General features: G+C 38.5%; 1 pseudogene; it reads right to left on the minus strand.

The window, feature by feature from the left end:
* Nucleotides 1-1,921: 1,921 nt before the first annotated feature.
* Nucleotides 1,922-2,617, minus strand: LOC109279007 (vacuolar protein sorting-associated protein 29-like; annotated as a pseudogene).
* Between the last annotated feature and the right edge of the window lie 11,263 nt (nt 2,618-13,880).

A 13,880-nucleotide genomic window follows, 5' to 3' on the forward strand; every position in this document is an offset into this window, starting at 1 on the left:
AATTCACCAATGTGGCTATGTCATATATATATATATATATATATATATATATATATATATATATATATATATTTTATTTCACAATCATCCAAACAACTTAAAACCTAGGCCAATTTTTGAAGTACAATAAATCCCCAAACTGAAGCACAAATGAAGCTTCTCAATCAGTCCCACTGATCTTTTCCTTGACCATTTAGTCAGGTGATTAAAGAAACATTTCTTTACGGTGTACAGTGCCCCTTCAAACAAGCTTTTGACTTTTGAACATGGCCGTCAAGTCTGGTTCATTCAGTGCCCATGAAACTCAGTGCACTTGTTTCTCTTACTGATAAGAGAGCTCTGATTACATATTTCCACCAGAATTTTCAGAAAGCCGTTTTGCCAAAATCCTGGAGAGGAAGAGTTCAGGTTTAGTGCAATCAGCAATAAGAAATTTTGTCTATTAGCTAGCTAAATTGGAAGGAAATCAGAAATTCTGGGTCTTGTTATGTTTTCTAAAATGGCTACTGCCTGCAGCTGAAATTAAAGAAAACAGAAGCATGTCTGTGAGATGCCGACTTTCAGGAATTTGTTTCAGGAAACAGAGAGACCTTGTCTCAGAGACAAGAGTATCCCTTTTTGACGGGTGACTAACACTGTTCAGCTTTTATGTTAGAACCTGTTTATCAGAATTTACATTTTACTGGTACTTTGGGTATTGATTCTTCTAAGAAAATTGATAAACTAGTAAATTAAGAAAGGATGCACATGTACAGGCTGTGTAAATTAATAAAAATTCCCCAAATTAAAAAAAAAAGAAGTTTTAGATCAATTATAAAATATATAATCTGGAAAATAGTAATCCTTCCTGTCGTATTCATCCAATTTTGGCGGATTTATCAAGTAATGATTTTTCTCTAGGACACATGACAACAACAATAGAAATCAACTGACAAAATAGGAAAGGCAGTGCATTTCTGAGTTCTATAAAAATCCTCATGCTTAATATTTTCCTTTCTATTCAGACTCCTATTAATCTACTACACATCTAAATTTCTTTACTATTTATATACACATACACACACACACACACACACACACACACCCTTGCACTCACACAAATACCATATATTTAAAGCAAATTTCTGTCTCAGTCACAATACACAAATATACTTAAGCTAAACTGATAGTTCTTGTCCTTCTGTAGCCACACTGAGTTTACATAACGTGTGATAGGTAGAAACCCTGCCCAACTTAAATTTCCCATGAACTGCGTTAAAGACAGACATGTGGGCAAACTAAACATCTGGTTGTCTGTGCCTTATCTGACATTAAAAAAAAAAAGAAAGGGGGTTGCCTGGGTGGCTGAGTCGGTTAAGCGTGCACTTCGGCTCAGGTCATGGTCTCACAGCTTGAGAGTTCTAACCCCACGTCGGGCTGTGTGCTGACAGCTCAGAGCCTGGAACCTGCTTTGGATTCTGTGTTGCCCTCTCCTTCTCTTCTCTCTCTAAAAAAAAAAAAAAAAAAAAAGAAAAAAGAAAGAACCAGAGGTTTTGATTTATCTGGTAAAGGTAATTGACATAAAGGAATCCCTTGTTTCCTAAGAATAATTGTTACCTGGTACAGTCACAAACAGAATCCATCAAAAATAGAAATAAAAATGTCATCATGACCAATAGAAAACATTTAATTTAAATTCTATGTGGAAAAATAAAGCAAATTTACTTATTGTGTGTATACCAAAAATTTGTCCTCTTAAATATTTGATAATTACAAATAGAAATAACATATGAACCAATAATTCCACTACTGGGTATTTGCCCAAAGAAAACAAAACACTAATTTGAAAAGATAGATGTCCTATTTTTTTTTTTATGGCTCATTAGTGTTTAATTATTTGAACAGGGGAATGAAAAAAAAACATGGCAAGACAGGCCTGGCTTTAAGATTTTTTGTATTCAATTCATGCTACTTTCACATCATCTCCAATTAGCTGCTACACATAAGTGACAGCTGTGGAAGGCTGGATATCCATCAACATGAATGAAGGAATCATGTTTGTTTCCAAGGCATTATGTGCTCCAGTGGCAGGACCTGGGTTAACATAAAATTTATTTTCATGCTCGAATGCTTCAAATTTGTGTGTGTGTCCTGAGATAAGAATGTCCACATCAGACACACTCTGCAACGGGGCTAAGCTGGCTGTGCCTCCCCAAGGAATAACTTGATGCCCAGGGAACCAGCCAATTCTAAACTGCCTATCAGTCAGCCCTTTCTGTTCTGGATAATTCAGATTCCCACGAACATCTCCTCTCACAATACGAACCTCACTGATCTGAGTTTTGAGATAGTCATAACTCTCTTTGCTCCAAAGGTGTCCCGTACAGAGAAGGGGCTGAATCTTTCCTGGCACCAGCAGTTTCTTGAATGTAGCTGGCAACCTGTTGCACCAGTGTGGGATGTAAAGTCTCCTAATACACTGTGGTCCTGTCACTGGGCTCAGCCCAGTCTTGGCAATCACCACCACCTTCTTCCTCTGTGACCTAGTTTTTAGGATGGACTTTGAGGGTAATTTTGCTGACAAATGTGTAAGACAACACATTACTAATTCCTGTGTTTTACTGTTGACCTTTGCCATGTGACCTTAAGAGAGTATTTTGCAAAAAAAAAAAAAAAAATCCAAAAATTTTACAAATTGTTTTCAAGGTTGCTATGGATCCTTTGATATTCCAGTCATTGTTTCTGGAAACACCTTTCCTTCCACCATTCTTACTGACCCCTTTTCAGTTAACTGGTATAATTTGATTAGATCCTTATCTATGAAGAGTTTTGATATGATTCAAGTCATTCTCCAATACAAATTTTATGCAATCTCTGAAGATATTTGCAAATTTACTGCAGAATTCCTTTCCTTTTTTTCTTTTTTAATTTTTATTGGTTGGTCTTTGCAGTACTCGGCTACCTGTGGGACGCTTTCTAACAAAGGACTTGATGAGATGAGGTAAGTTACTCACTAGTGATAAGCCACAGAGGGGTGTTTGAGTATAGATTAAATATTTACAAATATTCGGATAATTGGAATGTACTTTCAACATCTGGAGCTTCAGAAACTTGTGGAATAAACACTACATATAATGGGCAATCTTAGAGCTTCAAGAAATCCTCCCAAACATAAAACATACTTTTTCAGGTGATGATAACCAAACACTGGTTATAAAATAGAAATTCTACCAGCAACTGCCAGGTAGGATATATTTGGCCTGCTTGTACCAGTTTTCATCTGCAGCTATAGTTTTAATCAGTTTGTAAAGGAGGATAGCTCCCATTAGTACCCCAGGTTCTTTGGAGCTCTTTCTTTAGTTATAAATTGCAATTATTTGGGAAGCCAAAATAGTCCATTTCACAGTGCAGAGGAGCTGGTGATGATTAATTACAGAAGGATTTTCAAAAACTTGTGTACAACATGGACAGTTTCTTTCCATTCACAAAGTTGCCATTAGCTTATGAAATATGTTATATTGTAACATTAATTAGTTGACCATGACATAATGATTTCAAAAAGATAACTATAGTTGATCAACCTTAGAAAAACTTCCTGGCAACCAAGGGAAATTGTCTTATTGTGATATAAAAAGAACACCTCTCAGAAACAAATAATTTAAATCTTAGCTATCTTTTAAAAGCCGCTAGTGAGTTATATAAGCTTAAGAATTAAAGGTTCTGGTGTGCATGGGTGGCTCAGTTGGCTAAGCGTCAGACTTTGACTCATGTCATGATCTCACAGTTCAAGCCCCACGATGGGCTCTGTGCTGACAGCTCAGAGCCTGGAGTCTCTGTCAAATTCTGTGTCTCCCTCTCTCTTGCTCTCTGCCCCTCCCCCATTGCACTCTCTCTCTTTCTCTCTCAAAAATAAACCTTAAAAAAAAATTTTTTTTTAAATAATGGTTCTATCTTCCTAAAACTACCACAGTACTAATGTAATTTTCAAAAAATGACAATTAATATGAGGTTCTTCTTCCAAATGATTTCTCAGTACATTTTCTTAAAAAATGAAAGTTCCTTTTAAGATTTTTAGGTTATAATTATATCAAAAGTGGTGAGAAATCAGAGCTTGTGTGTGACTCACACCCTGAATGAAATGAAATCAAGCATCATAAATTAATTAGAAAGGCTATTACCAGGTCAATCCATGATTGCATGCAGAGAGAGAGACACACATTTCTCTGCCCTTTGCCTACTAAAATGCTGAACTCACTTACCTGGCAGGTATTACTTGAAATTTATGATTCTTATCTTGCTTTGTTAAGAAACATATTTTATTTATCTCTGTACTCGATTTATAACAACAATCAACAGGAAATGGAATTAGATGTTGATTTTGATGGTGGAGACCAAAATATGAGGGCAAAACTAATGGCCACTGGATTTCCTTCGTATATGTCATTTATTTTTTTTTAAGTTTATTTAAGAGAGTACAAGTGGGGGAGGGGCAAAGAGAGAGGGAGAGAGAGAGAATCCCAAGGAGGACTTGCATTATCAGCACAGAGCCCTATGCAGGGCTCGAACTCACAAACCGGGAGATCATGACCTGAGCTGAAGTCGGCTGCTTAACTGACTGAGCTGCCCAGATGCCCCTGTTATTTAATTTCTTAAATAGAAGTGAGAGCTCTGGTTAGTTCCTTGCCTCATACTTAGTTTTTGTTTTTAGCTAGCCAGATCCTGTTTAAAATGCTATATAGTACAGACATAAAATTGTTCATGTAGAAAAAATAAAATATAAGCTACCTTGTATCAACTTTAGTCACGGCCACAAGAAACTTCTGATCTTGAAGTTTTTCTCAGTCTACATGAGGTCATCCCAGGTAATATTCTCCATCATGTAAGAACTTCAGGGATTCTTGAACTGACTCAGAAATTGCTAGGTTGCTACATTTCATTTTTCTTTTCTGGTTGCCTCAGTGAGTTTAGCTTCATTCACTTTTATTTTTATTTTTTTTTAGTTAATGTTTATTTTTGAGAGGGAGAGAGAGAGAGAGAGATCGAGATGACAGGGAAGGGGCAGAGAGAGAGAGGGAGACACAGAATCTGAAGCAGGCTCCAGGCTCTAAGCTGTGAATACAGAGCCTGATGTGGGGCTTGAACTCATGAACCACAAGATCATGACCTGAGCCAAAGTCGGATGCCTAACTTATTGAGCCACCCAGGCACCCCAACATTGTGCTTTTTAACAAGGTTGCTTTTATCACCCTCACTAGACTTTGTGCAGGGCCATGTTGTACGAGTTTGTAAAGGTACAGCATAGGTACAGCATACAGCGTTAGAACCTAGTCTAACGCACAGAGTGGTCCAACCACTATACTGTATACTTGAAACTAATATTGTGTATCAACTATACTTTAATTTTTTCTATTAATTTTTTTAAGTTTACTTATTTTTGAGAAAGAAAGAGAGAGCACAAGAGGAGGAGGAACAGAAAGAGAGGGAGAGAGAAAATCCCAAGCTGGCTCTCCACCATCAGCACAGAGTCCGATGTGTGGCTCGAACTCACCCAGTGTGAGAACATGACCTGAGCTGAGATCAAGAGTCGGACACTTAACCAACCTAGCCACCCAGGCACCCCAACTATACTTTAATTTAAAAAAAAAAGACCAGGGGCGCCTGGGTGGCGCAGTCGGTTAAGCGTCCGACTTCAGCCAGGTCACGATCTCGCGGTCCGTGAGTTCGAGCCCCGCGTCAGGCTCTGGGCTGATGGCTCGGAGCCTGGAGCCTGTTTCCGATTCTGTGTCTCCCTCTCTCTCTGCCCCTCCCCCGTTCATGCTCTGTCTCTCTCTGACCCAAAAAAAAAAAAAAAAAAAATGTTAAAAAAAAATAAAAAAAAAAGACCAAAAAACACTGATGAATGCCTGAACACCTGTCAATCTTCGTAACATTCTCTGGGTGGGAACCTGAAGTTAGGAACCCATCAGAGGTCTCCAGTGGGTCACCATCAGTAGGTAAATTTCACCTGCACCTGCAAAGCTTGTGATCAGGTACCTTTTCCCGTGCACGGTCAGCCTCATATAAATCTGCAAATTTTTCTCTCCTTGCTTTTGATTCTCCAGTCTTTCAGTCACATGTTTGGGTGGGAGTTTGAGGAAGAGAGGTAGGATAGGTCTTCATTTAGAATGTGGCTGCTTTGGAAGGGCTAACATTTTAAAGGCAAAATTTCTGGAAGTTTTGAGTCCTTTCTAGATCATTTCACTCTATCCCCTGCAGTTTTTGCTAGTTACCTTGCCTCCAGCCTCTCAAAGGGACTGCAGCTATCAAGCGCTAACTCTTGCATATAACTTAATCTTCGCCTTGAAGCATCAGAAGAGTTCTATCTATCTCATTGCTTCAGAGGAAGTACATGCCTCTCCATGTTCTAGGTCTACTTCCTTGTTGCTCTTTGTGTCATGCTTTCATAATCATCCCTCCTGTCTTCAGTAACTTCAGTTTCTGTCTTTTCATAGGCTTCTTCCCTTCTGCTTTTCTCATTAACAATAAAACACAAAGTCAGGAGTGCTGGAGTGGCTCAGTCCGTTTGGTGTTGGACTTTTGATTTCAGCTCAGGTTAGGATCCCAGGGTCTTGGGGTCAAGCCCCATGTAGGGCTCTGCACTGAGCATGGAACCTGCTTAAGATTCTCTCTCTCTCTCTTTCTACAGGGCACCTGGGTGGCTCAGTTGGCTAAGTGTCCGACTTCGGCTCGGGTCATGGTCTCATGGTTCATGGGTTTGAGTCCCACATCAGGCTCTGTGGTGACAGCTCAGAGCCTGGAGCTGCTTCACATTCTGTGTCTCCCTCTCTCTCTCTCTGCCCCTCCCCAGCTCACACTCTGTTTCTCTCTCTCAAAGAAAAAAAAAAAAGATTCTCTCCCTCTGCCCCTCTCCCCCACTTGTGCTCTCTCTCTTAAAAAAAAAAAAGTCAAACTCTTATACACTTACTGTTACCCTTTTATTTCTATACTTATTTATTTAAAAATTAATAAGGGCTTATTTAATTGCCACCTTGGTGACAGACACATCTATTAGCACCTTCCTAGCTCTGTCTTTCCCTTCTTGGTTCAGTGTCTGAGGTACCTAATCTAAAACTATTTCATCTGAATTCCTTTATAACACTGTACAATTTAGCTTCATTTCATCACATTGATGATGCTCTTTTTTATTCCTCAGCATTTATTCTTATCTTCATAGAATTTGTCACTACCAAATACCCTTCTGCCTTTTTGTTGGAATACTATGATTTATTTATTTTTTTTAGTTTTGCTCTTTCTCTATTTTGATTCTCTTTACATGAATATCTCTCTGTTATTTCATCCCCTTGAACCTAAATGTGAAAATTCCTCAAGATTCCACCTTGGACTCTTGCTTGTCTTGTTATACTATTATCACTGTTTAACCACTCTTTCTGTGACACCCAAATATGTATCTTCAGATATGATCTCTGACTTTAGCTCTAGGTGCAGGCTTCCAGTTGTCTGTCTGAGTCACTCCATTTCTATTTGTGCCGTTAATTGTATCATCTGAAAACTCCTGCATCTTAGAAGGTCCTGGGCACAGTGAGGTCATACGAACAGATAATAACTTAAGTTTTAATGGCTCTGACGCCCATGTGCATAACCTGGGACAGTAGTGTCCCTCTGGGGTCTCCCAGTTGTGTCTGGGTTTGCCTGCATATCCTGCATGTGCATATCTGTCCTGTCTTACTCTTTTTTTTCTTTTTGCCTGGTTCCCTGACAGATGTTCAGTGTCTACCGAGAACTGAAAGGAAGCTGCCGCTGTTAGAGATGCCCTTAGTGAGAACCACTTCCTTGCCAGATGATGCCCTGAGAACCCATCTCTTCCTTACTCGATTCTCTTACTTTATTTGAGTTCTTTTCATAGCTTTTATTGCTACCAGACATGGTTTTCTTTAGGTGCTTTGTTTTTGTTTTTGTTTTAAGCAGGCTCCATGCTGTCAGTGCAGAGCCCAATTCGGGGCTCAGTCCCACAACAGTGAGATCATGACCTGAGCCAAAATCAAGAGTCAGACACTCAACTGACTGAGCCACCCAGGAACCCCTCTTTAGTTTTTTTTTTTTTTTTTTTTTTTTTTTTTTTTTTTTTTTTTTTTTTTTTTTGTGTAACTTTTATTAGAAAAGACTGTCTTGTTCACTATTCTATACTCAGTGCCAGCAATAGTACCTGACCCTGGAGCGGCTGAGTAAACACTTGTTAAATGAAAAATGAATGAATTAATGAAGAGTTAGGATGCCAACCTAGAATGCCAAGGTGGTGCCATTTTCCCTACTGTTTTAATTGGTTTGGATACACTTTGAATTGGATTCAGACTGAGAATAATGTCTGTTTCAAAATTCTGTATCACATTTACTACCTGGGCATCAAAACAGTGCTTCTGTGGCCCATGCTCTCCACATGGCAGCCCAGGGCCAATCTTGCAAGTAGACTTTCCCAAATACGGCAGTCTCAGGTCTACTATGTGAGCATAAGAAATGAAAGCCAATAAATAAAACCTCAATACAATTTTTAAGTCTAATTAACATACACTGTTATATTAACTTCAGGTATACAGTATAATGAGTCAACAGGTCTATATGTTTATTAATCAGTGCTCATCAAAATAGGCATACTCTTAATCCCCTTTATGTATTTCACCCATTCCTCCCACCTACCTCCCTTATGGTAACCACCAGTCTGTTCTCTTTGCTTAAGAATGTGGTTTTATGTTGGTTTCTTTATTTTTTTGTTTGTTTTGTTTCTTAAATTCCACATATGAGTGAAACCATATGGTATTTGCCTTTCTCTGACTGGCTTTTTTGCTTAGCATTATACCTTCTAGATCCATCCATGTTATTGCAAATGGCAAGATTTCATTCTTTTTTTTAAATTTTTTAATGTTTATTTAATTTTGAGAGAGAGAGAGACAGAGCACAAGTGGGGGAGGAGCAGAGAGAGAGGGAGACCCAGAATCCAAAGCAGCCTCTAGGCTCTGTTCAAGCCCTCAGCATGGAGCCCGATGTGGGGCTTGAACTCACAAACTGCTAGATCATGACCTAAGCTGAAGTCGGATGCCCAAGTGACACCGAGAGCCACCCAGGCGCCCTTCATTCTTTTTATGGCTGGGTAATATTCCCTTACGTGTGAATAATATCCATTTCTCCATTTCTCAATCTATTCATGGTCATTTATGTTGCTTCCATATCTTGGCTTATTGTAAATAATGCTGTGATAAACAGAGGTGCATATAGCTTTTTGATTTTGCTTTTTTGTTTTCTTTGGGTACATCTCGGTAGTGGAGTTACTGAGTCATATGGTATTTATATATTTAATTTTTTGAGGAACCTCTGTACAGTTTTCCACAGTGGCTGCCCCAGTTTGCATTCCCACCAACAGCGCATGAGGGTTCCTTCTCCTCCACATCCTCACCAATACTTGTTGTTTCTTGTGCTTCTGATTTTAATCATTCTGATGGGTGTGAGGTGATACTCATGGTGTTTTCAATTTGCATTTCCTTGATAATCGGTTATATTGAGCATCTTTTCATGTATCTGTTTGCCATCTGTATGTTTTCCTTGGAAAAATGTCTATTCGCATCCTCTGCCCATTTTAATTGGATTATTTGGGGAGTTTTTTGGTGTTGAGTTGTGTTAAGTTCTTTATGTGTTTTGGATATTAATCCCTTATTAGCTATATCATTGCAAGTGTCTTCTCCCATTCAGTAGGTTGAAACTTCAATAAAAATATACAATTGCAAATGTTATACTGAATGTATATCCAAATCAAAAGGGCTGATGTGCTTATTCACTCCTGGATGCATGATGTCTAGTCTTTTAGCAGGTTTTTATCCTTCAGTATTGTAGTGGGTTTCCTAAGAATTCTTTGTGCCCCCCAGTATAGTCCTGGTAGTCACTGGCCACATTAGGCACATGTCGTGTTGTGGATTAATGCTGATACTTCCAATGGTCTCTTTTCCCTTCGCAAGTTGCCTGCTGCCATCTCAAGGCAAAGTCCTCAACCTGCTCATCCTCTCTCCTGTGAAAATGGAGGTAAGGTCGTAAATTGTAATCAGAACACAGAAGGATTGGGAATAAGGGAAGGGAAGTCTGATGCAAATAAATTAGGATGGTTCCTGAATGTGACTGTATGCAGATGCCACCAGCTGCGATTCGATGTCAGAAGGCTTCCCAGGATGCTCTTCAGCGCAGGTGCTAGCCTGACTCTGCTTGACAAAACCAAGTTTACCCCTCACGGGCATTTTATTCACCTCTATTCGGAAACCCCGTCTGGCATGCTGGGAACAGCTTCTTTGGCAGTTTTGTTGGGAGTTGAATGGCTTACATCTTTGTTTTTCATCTTTTGTCATTGAATGACCTGTAGTCAGAATATCCACTCTCCTTAGTTAAAATCTTGCTCATACCCACAGGGAAGTGGTCTGGTCTTATGCTGTCAGCGTAGTCATTTGATATCAGAACATCTACTGTGGTCTGAATCATTCATCCTTAAATACAATCACATTTGATGTAGCACCAGGGCAGAACAACATATTCTTGGGTAGAAGATGAGGTTAGCAGGACTTTCCTGTGGCCTTTTGTGTCTCTGCTCATGATCCCCTTGGTCAAGAATCTATACATATGACCCCCCAAAAACAAACAGTACTATACAGATACAGGGAGGAAAAGAGCCATACAAGAACTATGTCAAGGTTATAGGGTCCAAATAGTTGCAAATCTGCTCACCTTCCAGACAAACTCTTTTATTATTACTTTTATTTTTTTCCCAAACAAAGGTTAATTCAAGTCTACACTTCTTGCAAAGAGTGGCGCTTAGAGTTCTGGGATTGCATGACGTCTTGTTTTTTAAACTGTGACACAGCCCTCCCCACTGGAAAGAAAAAAAAAAATAGGTGTTTCTCTACTCTGCATGAGTAAGTAAAGGATTATCTTTAATTTTTTATTAAAATTAATAAGATTCATTTTAATTAAAATTTTAATTAAAACTAAAATTAAAAATTTTAATTGTCTTTAATTACCATTTTCACATAACTATGTTTAGGCTTTGTATTCTTGATTTGCAAATCATGAATGAGAAATATGGCTCAAGGTACACTAGGGGACACTACAAATGTATTGTTTCAAGTTTCAATTATGTTTACAAAAAAGATGCCACGTAGGCAAGTTTTGTCATGTTACAATAAAACTTTTTATAATATAGGGGCACCTGGGTGGCTCAGTCGGTTAAGTGTCCGACTTAAGCACAGGTCATGATCTCACAGTCCATGAATTCGAGCCCCGCGTCGGACTCTGTGCTGACAGCTCAGAGCCTGGAGCCTGCTTCCGATTCTGTGTCTCCCTCGCTCTCTGCCCCTCCCTGGCTCATGCTCTGTCTCTCTCTGTCTCAAAAATAAAAATTAAAACATTAAAGAAAATTTTTTTAATCTTAAAAAAAAGTATATAATACACACACACACACACACACACACACATATACACTTCCTGGAGGCTTCCAGTTATTTGTAGCAAAGTCTTATTACAAAATCTGGATTTTTAGCTTAGCTTTACAGACTTGATACTCTAGAAGTTACTGCTGAGGAGAAGCAAGCTTTTGCAAAGCAATACCAGTTATATTGTCCAGAGTAATACCAATCAAGAGGTAAGAAAGTACCGTCAGAAAACATAATTTTGAGCAGGCTTTGTAAGTACAGAGGACACACCTTGCTGACTTTTTACATTGCATTGATTTAATGTCAGTATGTAAAACAAGGAATATTTTAGATCTAAAATTCGGATATTCAAGTCTTACTTCCCTCGTCGACCTTACCGAAGCTTTGCCAATACATTGACTAAACGCTTGCAAAAACTCTTTGAAGAACCTCTAGCAAATTCAGAGAGATGAAATGTAACGCTTGTAAAGAGATGACTTCGTCGGGAGCAGAGGCAAGGGCAGAATGAACTCATTTTGGAACATGTGCGGACGGGGTTGACTCGCTGGCTCATCTGTAAGTCTTTCATAAAAAAACTTGTCAGTATTTCACTGCCAGGTTGAAAGCTTAATGCATTGGGGTTTTTTAATAATGGCTTTTTAATTAGGACCCTAAAGAAAATGTGGCAGTCGGAGTTCATGGAAGCATTTAATTAATTTTTGTGGGGAGTGTCTGACACCAAGTGAAAATGGATGAACATTATTATTGCCATATCACTGTTTTAAAGAATGGCTCCCAATTATGTTATCAGGTTGAGAATAAATATAAAAAAGGCTCCTAGCTGCTTATATTATTTTAACTCTTGCTTATGAGCCACAACTGTGAGATATATGACAAAGAACTTGCCTAAAGAAACTTACTAAACAAAAAGTTAAAGGAAAATGGTTTTAGAAAGCCAGACTGTGGATCCTTCTCAAAAGGAGCAGTTAGCCATTGGCTTGAGGTTTAATTGTAAAGGCCAGTAATGTAGGCCAGGCAGGGAAGCTGGAATTCTGTGATTTGGGTTCACGGAGAGTAAGCTTACTGTCAAAGTTTCCTGGAAATTGAAATACCATATGGTTTCCCAAGTTTTAAAATATGTATATATTGGCCTCAAAATTGACTCTCAGGAAGGAATTTTTTTCAGTTTGGCTATAGCAGAAGTATTTTAAATAAGACTTTCAGGGGAATAGCATCATGCCCTAACCATAGCTCCAAAGTATGCCAGGCTTAATTTCCTCTTGAGATCATGGGAAATAAGTGGAAATATTTATAAAATGGAAACTGGTATTGAATAATTTGTTTATTTTTTGAAGGGAGGAACAATAATTTACCAAGTTAGTGATCACAAAGTAACTTGATTTAGTCACAATGACATATTAGAAAATGTAATTATTTGCTTTCTTTCCTTCCTCACTTACTATTTCCTGATTAGGAAAGTATTTTGTTCTCCTTTGTGGTTAAGAAAATACATAAAGGAACAAAGAAGAAAATTAAAGTCATTCACAATCTTTTATCCAAAGAAATAAACATCTTGATATATTTTCTTAAAGTATTTTGTTTAACGAATTTACTCGAGGGACTGATGTTTTACATTTTAGCAACTACTCATTCCATTGTATGGTGAAGCTCTGGGCTCTAGCAAAAAAGAATTGCCTCTATTTTAAATTTAATTTATGATCCATCTTGCCCCCAGGTCACTGTTTCTTATTCCTTAAAGATTTTAAGTTTCAGCTTACTGTCCTTTTTCCTAGTGTCAGTCTTGACACTATTCTTGATTAAATATTCATATGTTTTATCCGTTCAAACCTCCTTGCTTCCACTGATCTTGTCTTGCACTCTCTCTCTCCACCCCTTGTCCTGTGTTACCCTCCAGATCTTGTCAGTTTCAAGGACCATACCTCTGACCACCACTGTCTCTCTTTTCCACTCACACCCTCTATTTCCCCCATCCACATAATCCTTTAAGCCTGTCAGCATCTTCAGACCAATGAGCTTCCTAATATTTCGTTTTCCCTTTTGTCCCTATGTGCTCTCCTTTCCCCTCAATTGTATGTCTTTAAGTTTCATGGCCCTTCATTTTCGTCACCTCTTGGCATGCGTCCTTAACTCTTTTGTCCTTCTGTTGTTTAATTATACTCAGTGAAACCACAGTTCTAGTTAAATCAAACTCTCTGACAACCCATAGGGTTGCAGCATGAGAAAAATACATAACTGGACTGACAGATCTAACCTTCAATTCATGGTCGCTCATTCATGTTGGCCTTTAATGTGATCAAGATAAGCTTAACTGTTTCCCTCAGCCTGACTAAACTTTTGACAGGTTAGAAAAGTAACGTAACTATCTGTAACATTTTGATCACTACCTTCTCCTTCAAACAGTTTCTTTACTTGTCTTAGAGGATACCATACTCTCTGTTTCTC

This window comes from Panthera pardus, unplaced genomic scaffold (genome assembly GCF_024362965.1).
Source record: "Panthera pardus isolate Hobbes unplaced genomic scaffold, ASM2436296v1 HiC_scaffold_2, whole genome shotgun sequence".
NCBI lineage: Eukaryota > Metazoa > Chordata > Mammalia > Carnivora > Felidae > Panthera > Panthera pardus.